This window comes from Sminthopsis crassicaudata, chromosome 3 (genome assembly GCF_048593235.1).
Source record: "Sminthopsis crassicaudata isolate SCR6 chromosome 3, ASM4859323v1, whole genome shotgun sequence".
In the NCBI taxonomy this organism is placed as follows: domain Eukaryota; kingdom Metazoa; phylum Chordata; class Mammalia; order Dasyuromorphia; family Dasyuridae; genus Sminthopsis; species Sminthopsis crassicaudata.
This window is the reverse complement of record NC_133619.1, coordinates 498,518,308-498,525,993: the sequence shown is the minus strand read 5'-3', so window position 1 is coordinate 498,525,993 and position 7,686 is coordinate 498,518,308. Positions and strand designations below refer to the sequence as shown.

The 7,686-nt window shown below is 32.7% G+C and overlaps 1 pseudogene; it reads left to right on the top strand.

Annotated features, from left to right (window-relative positions):
* The first annotated feature begins 2,260 nt into the window (after positions 1-2,260).
* On the top strand, positions 2,261-3,793 carry LOC141562246 (ribosome biogenesis protein NSA2 homolog pseudogene; annotated as a pseudogene).
* The last annotated feature ends 3,893 nt before the right edge of the window (positions 3,794-7,686 follow it).

Sequence of the window (7,686 nt, the reverse complement as noted above, 5' to 3'; positions counted from 1 at the left end):
ATGTTTAATAAAATAGTAATAAGACCATTTAAGTAGTAAATAAAACTAAAAGCTAATTTTATGAAAAAATATGGATAAATCATTGAAAAAAAGAAAGAAAATCATATTACCATTACCAAATAAAGATGAAACTAAAACAATTGTTAAGATATTTTTCTAATAACTCTTACCAAAACAGCAAAATAGGTAAATATTTTTTAAAAAATACAAATTGCCTAGATTAACAGAAGAGTAAATAGAATACTTAACTTTCTTAATTTACCTCATCTCAGAAAATATTTAATTAATTTTAAGAAAAAAAAATAACATGTAATAAATGAGTTTCCTAAACAAAATCCCTAGGGACAGATGCATTTACAAGCAAATTTTATCAAATATTTAAATAACAATTAATTCTAATGCTACAAAAACCGTTTGGGAAAATAGACAAAGAAAGAATCTTACTAAATTCCTTTTATGACACAAATAGGATTCTGATCCTACACCAAAAAGAGCAAAAATAGAGAAAGAAAATCATAGACTAATTTCCCTAATGAATTTTGGAAAATTTTAAATAAGAAAGTAATATTTTATAGCAAAATTTCACCAGGATTAGAAAATATGACCAGGTAAGATTTATACAAGGAATGCAGAATTGGTTCAATATTTAAAAACCTAAAATAATTGACACTATTAATTACTAAACCTACAGTAATCATATAATTATCTCAGATGCTGAAAAAGCTTTTGACAAAATCAAATAAGTATTCCTAATAAAACCACTAGAGCACAGGATTATAAGAGCTTTCCTAAAAGTGATGAGTAGCACCTATCTAAAATGATAGTAAGCATTATCTGTAATAAGGAAAACTAGAAGCCTTCCAAATAAGATCAGGGTGAAAGGAAGGATGACCATTATAACTATGATTATTCAATGTTGTACTATAAATACTAATTGTAGCAATAAGAAAGAAAAAATAAATTAGAATAAGCAATAAGGAACCATTATACTTCATAAAATGGTATAATTAGAGACTCCAAGATAATAATAAAAAGCCAGTTGAAATAACTTTGGCAAAGTTGAAAGATATAAAATAACCCCCATAAATTATCTGCACTTCTATATATTATCAACAAATTTTTGAAGCAAAAAATAGAGAAATTCCCTTTAAGTGAATGTCAAATACTTGGGATTCTATCTGCCAAAACAAACCCAGGAATTATATGAATAACACTTCACACAAAGTCACATATGAACAAATGGAAAAATGCAAATTGCTACATGATTAATTAATTTACTTATTCAGTGCCATGCCAATAAAACCATCAAAAACATTTTATAGAGCTATAAAAATAACAGAAATCCATATGGAAGAACAAAAAATTAAGAACATGAAAGAAATTAATGAGGAAATATGAATGAAGGTGGCCCAGTAGTACCAAATTTCAAACTACCTTGCTTGTTTGATTGACTGATTGAATGAAGTTCTACATCTTTTCTTCTATAATGTTTTCTTATATGAGAAACTTTTTCCCCATTTAGGAGTGGTAATTAAAAAAAAAAAAAAAAAAGCAAAACAAAAACTTCACTTTCCCTTCCGGAGCCATCTGGAAACAATGGCAAAATATAGGTCAAGGCTACTGGAAATGACCTTGTAGACCCCCTCTTTTTATTATTATTTGATAAACACAAAGACTTAAGTCTTTGGGAAAAGCAACTCAGTATTAGACCAAACGCAGCAGGGAAAACCAGAAAATGTTTTTGTGAAATTAAGAATAGACTAATATCTCACATTGTATACCAAGATAAAACCAAAATGGGTACATGATTTAAATATAAAGTATGCTACCATAAGCAAATGGTGACACCATGGAAAAATTAAGGGAGCATGGAATAATATACTTGTCCTGTATTTGTGGATAAAGGAATAATTTATTACTAAATAAAAGAAAAAGCATTATGAGATGTAAAATGGATAGTTCTCATTATTTTAAAATTAAAGAGTCTTTGCACAAACGAAACCAATGCAACCAGATTAGAAGGAAAGCAGAAAGCTGGGGAAATTTTTTCCTAGTTTTTTTTTTTTTTTTTTGATAAAGACATCATTTCTCAAATATATAGAGAACAGTGTCAAATTCATAAGAATACAAGTCATTTCCCCATTGAAAAATATTCAGAGCCTTTTATTTTCTGGCTTCTGGGGAGTAGGTCACTAACCACATAGAATCTGAAGTTTGGAAGCACTTTCATTGTCTATTCAATGAATCTGTAGCTGTCAACATGCCAAAGAATGAATACATAGAGTTACACTAAAAACAGTATAGCTACTGCTTAGATTACAGTGGGAAAAAAGAGAAAGAAGGAAAACCAAGAAGCTCATGAATAGTCAAAGAAAGCAAAAAAAATGATGGTTTTAAAGGCCAAACTCTACCATAAAAAGCATCATGCTGAGAAGATTCAGATGAAAAAGACTATCAAGATATGTGAAAAGAGAAATATCAAGTGAAATAATGAAAAAACTTCCCAAGGAGCAATGCTTGCATATCTGCTGGACAGAGAGGGACTGTTCGAAGCCAAAGTCCTTTCCAACATAATTAAGCAGAAATGTGTAAAGTACTGGCTAGCTCCCAGGAGGCCTCAGGAATAGCTGGAGTCAGGATATGTAAAAGTCCTTGGTCATTAGGGGGAGAAGTGAAGGAGACAGACAAACTGCCACAGACTCACCACCAACTTTTCTCCTCCTCTTCCCGGGTCTTCTCACACCACCTTCTAATCCTTCCTACAATTATCTGTATACAGCAAACACTGAGTAAGCACTGAACAGTGAAAAGGGCCATTTTTACAAAGATAAGCTAATAGAGTCATTCTCTCATATCAAATAGGTAATTAGCCTTAAGTGCTTGGTGTCTATGATTCAAGCACACCTTTTAAGAGTTTCAGCCCTTCACATCTCCCACTTTCTTTTCTTTTAGAGCACAGGTGGTCACACCATCCCTGACTCTCAGAGAGGTGATAATCCCAAAAAGGAGGTGATCACACCCTCCCTGACTTCTCAGGAAGAGAGATGAAAAAACATAAAAAGGGAAGTGGGGAGTCAGGCCAGATATTATTAGCAGGTTTCTGGGCTGAAAGGTCTTACTAGAAACAGGTTTACAGAAACCCATCAGCATGGGAGGTATTACACAAGCACATAGCAATAACACACAGGTTCACAGTGATGACTCTCCCCATAGCCAGGACAGGCTCAATGTGATGTAACAAACGTGAATTGTACAAACAATATTAATCAACATGGTGTTGTGCAAGATTTCCAGAAGTCCTAGAAGAAGAGTATGCAAATAACAATAACATATACGCCTCCTTCAGAAATGAAAAGATAAAGCTGGTAAATGGGAAGTACCCTTGCCAAAAATTTTGGGTCCAGGGAGAAACAGAAGTATTAAAGGTTATTTGTACAGGAAAGAGAAAGAAGAAAGTTTGAAAGAGAAAGACTAAAGTCTGCTTTCTTAGGGATGGCTTTATTAGAAAACCACCAAAATATGAAAGATTTATTAAACTAATGGATTTGCATTTTAAGAAGGCTCATGTAACTCATCCTGAATTTAAAGCCACTTTTTGCCTACCCATCCTTAGTGTAAAGAAAAATCTCTCCTCTACATTATATACAACTTTGGGTATTATTACTAAAGGGACTGTCATTGAATGAATGTGAGTGAGTTAGATCTTGTGACACAAGAAGGCAAAGTTATCTGGAAAAAATATGCACATGTTACCAACAATCCAGAAAATGATGGATGCATAAATTCTGACTAATTGAATGAAGTTCTACATCTTTTACAGTTGTTAAAGATTCTACAATATATCAAGAAAACCACAACAATTACTATATTGAACAGTCACAAAACAAAACTAAAGACCCAATTCTACATGTCAGTTCTTTCGATTTGAAATTAACTTGCAAAAAAGATAAGACACTTTTTTGAGACTTTTTTCCTACTTAGGAGTGGTAGCAAAAGAAAAGCTTATAGAAAAAAGAAAGGAAAAAAAAAAAGAAATAGTCAAAGGATATAAATAGGTAGTTTTAAGATATAGAAATCTAAGCTATTTAAATGTTATGGGGAAAATTCTCTAAATCACTAATAATTAGAAAATGCAAGCTAAAACAACTCTGAAATATCACCTTACTAGATGGCTAATAAGACAGAAAAGGAAAATGGTAAATGTTGGAGATGATGTTGGAAAATTGAAACACTAATACATTATTGGTAGAATTGTGAACCCATCCAATCATTCTAGAGAGTGATTTGGAACATGACTAAAGGGTTGTGGCTACTTTTTGACCTAGCCATTATTTGGTCTGCATCACAAAGAGATTTTGGAAAAGTAAAACAGACTTATTAGTACAAAAATATTTATAGAATCTCTTTTTGTAGTAGCAAAGACTTGGAAATTGAGGGAATGACCACCAATTGGGGAATTTTTTTAACAAGTTGTGGTATATGATTATAATGGATTACTATTGTCTACAAGAAATGACAAGCAGGTCAGTTTCAGAAAAAAAAAAAAAAAACTCAGAATCCATATTAATGGTTGAAAAGTGAAGTAAACAGAACAAAAAGAACACTGTACCCAAGAAAAGCAATATTGTACAATAATCAACTGTGAATGATTTAGCTATTCTCAGCAACACAATGATTCAAGACAGTTTCAAAGGACTCCTAATCAAAATGCTATCTACCTCTAGAAAAAGAACTAATGGAGTCTAACTACAAATCAAAGATCCTGTTTTTTTCACTTTTAAAAGAAAAACCTTAAGGTCAATTTCTGATAAAAATATATGACTCTATGATGTTTTCTATCAGAAAAGACATTGTAACATAAAGTAGCCCACAATTTAAATTCATCCTGGTCTAGTGGCAAGTTTTCTGGACATGGAGTAAAGAACTGGATTTGAACTTTGCCTTAAACATTTATTTGCTGTTTGACCTTAGCAATTTAATCCCCTCTAAGCCTCAGTTCCATAATTTGTAAAATGGGGTTAGTAATACCTAAAATGCCTACATTATAGAATTTTTGTGGTGATTTGTGAATTTTGAAACATTCTATACATATCAGTTATTATTAAACTCTACCAAGAGATCAACAAAAGTCATGACCCTAGAATACAAATACTTACCTGAACTTTGTTTCCCAAAGAAGTTAAATGGTTATTCTCTTTAAAAATTCATAAGGTAAAAGTATAAAGCATTAAGGGAAAATAAGCTATTCTGGGACATAACTCTAATCATGAGGTCAAAGAGAATGTCTATGCTTTTCAAATGTGAAACCTCCCTTGTTGCTTCTATCAGAGATAGAACATCACCTCACCTGGGACCAAGAGGTAGAGTCATCTAGTGGGTCACCAAATGAAAAAGTTTGGGTCCTCTCTTTTTACATGAGGGGAATAAAAATACATTTGATCTAGTATCATGATTTTTCTGTCCTTATGAAATATATTTACTCTTTGCTATTTTACTTTGTTGAACTGAGGATAGGAAACATAAGATTGTGTCTATCATAAACTAATAATGGTCAAGATTTCATTTAGCATCTCTTATATAACGTGCACTGTGTATAATATATAATATATGATAATATATCCAAAATTAATGCAAGAAAGTTTTGAGAGGAAAAGGACTAACAATTGAGTGAATCAGGAAAAGTTGTATGTAGAAGGTACTTCATGAGTTGACTTGAAACAGGTGCTAGACTAGATGAACTTTGAAGTCACTTTCTGTTCTATATTTTTAATCCCCTGATATTATTACTTATTGAGACTGAGATTTGTGGTAATCATCACACAAGGGCATTTGGTACCAAGATAGATCATAAAGATTTGAAGAGGAAAAACACCATTGGTGAACCATAGTTTCAAATGTAATAGGAGCCATCGTACCCACCCCCCAATAGTGATCATTTAAACAATGGTGATATTGCTGTGAGGAAAATACTTTTTAATGTCAAAGTACTATAGAAATGTGAATGGTTAATATTATTATTTGTATTACTGACCTAACCATTACTTTGATTTGATCCCTTATGATTAAAGTTAGGCATTTACAAAACAGTTGTATTTGTCTACACATAGCACATGGTCATAGAGTAAAACAAGTAGTCTATGAAAGGATAAACTCAAGACCATTGTCTTCATTAGCAAAATAGTCTGTCAAACCAAGCTAGTCAGCCTGAATGTTATATGCTTCAGTTTTATACTATCTAGTCTTTTTCGCTGGAGGGAAAAGGCTAGTATCGAGTCTTTATCTTTAAATGACTCTAATTCCAGATAACTCAATAAATAGGATGCCAGTACTTTTGCCTTCCATTAATCAATCCCATCTTAAAGACTAACTAGTTTCTGAGCAATCCTCATCCCCTACTCCATTACTAAAGACTCAGATAACCCATTCTTGACTAGGCATCTTGACCTAGTGCAATGTTTTTTTGTCCTACTCATATAAAAATCTTTCTCAATATGCTTGTTATGTTTCTAACAAATCTGAGATAATCATTCACTATCAGTTTAGGAAAGGATTATCTGAACACTGTTTTTTAGTTTCCTAGTATTCTTGCCATTATGGACATACTGTGTAAGAAAAATTCCAGCTGGATCCAAATTATTTCACATCTACCAACGCAGCTTAATAAAGAGAGAGTTCTAAATGATGGGTGATCACATCTCACACTTAAGGGACTAGGCTGATCCCTAAAAGATATCTTCTTTATTTGTGGGTGTTCAAAAGTAGCAAGAAAGAAGACATTTCTATTTTTCTAGGAATGATGACTTCTATTTCTTTAAATTAATGTAGTCTGGGAGTAGAACTGATTCCAACTCTCTCTAGAGTCACTCTTTACCTTGGCTGGGCTTGTTTATCCCACCTATGTTCAATTCATCAGGTCATGGTAGCTACCCAAAGGGACAGAATCTCAAAGTATTAGAGATAACCTTATGTGTATATGAAGTATGTGGCATAGGAGTTGACATATCACTATAGCTTGCCTCTATAATTCCTTAGCCCCTATTGAAGTGTTTCCAATTTACACAAAACAACCCACAATGTCAATATTAACCCTTATTTTTGAAACATTTACTAAACAAAGAGGAAAAAGTAATAATAATAATAGCATCTGCTAAAGATAAGACAGAAGCAGAAGTCAAAACATAATTAGGTTCAGTTTATCTGTGACCCTATTTAAGGTTTTCTTGGCAAAGATTCTTATGTGGTTTGCCATTTCCTTCTCTAATTCATTTTCAGATGAGGAAACTGAGCCAAGTACCTTTAAGTGACTTCTCCACGGTCACACAGCTAATAAATGCCTAAGACTAGATTCAAACTTGTGAAGATGAGCTTTCCTAATGCCAGGCCCAGAACTCTCTTGACTGTGTCACCTCACTGCCCCAAAATATAATAATTCTACCCATAAATCTGAGCCATACTTCTAGGAATGCATTCAGTAGAAGAGTACTCACATAGTACATAGTTATAGAAACACAACAATGAAAAAATGTAAGTAAGGGAAAGTTTGTCTCAGAGGCAACTAGAAACTCTGAGCTTCAAGTACAGATATTGGCATAAGTATTTTAAAAAATTAATTGTGAACTCTGTCATTTGCTTCTCTTCTGTTTCTCTCTTCTCCCACTTCTTTGCTACTTCTGGGCCACTGGCTGA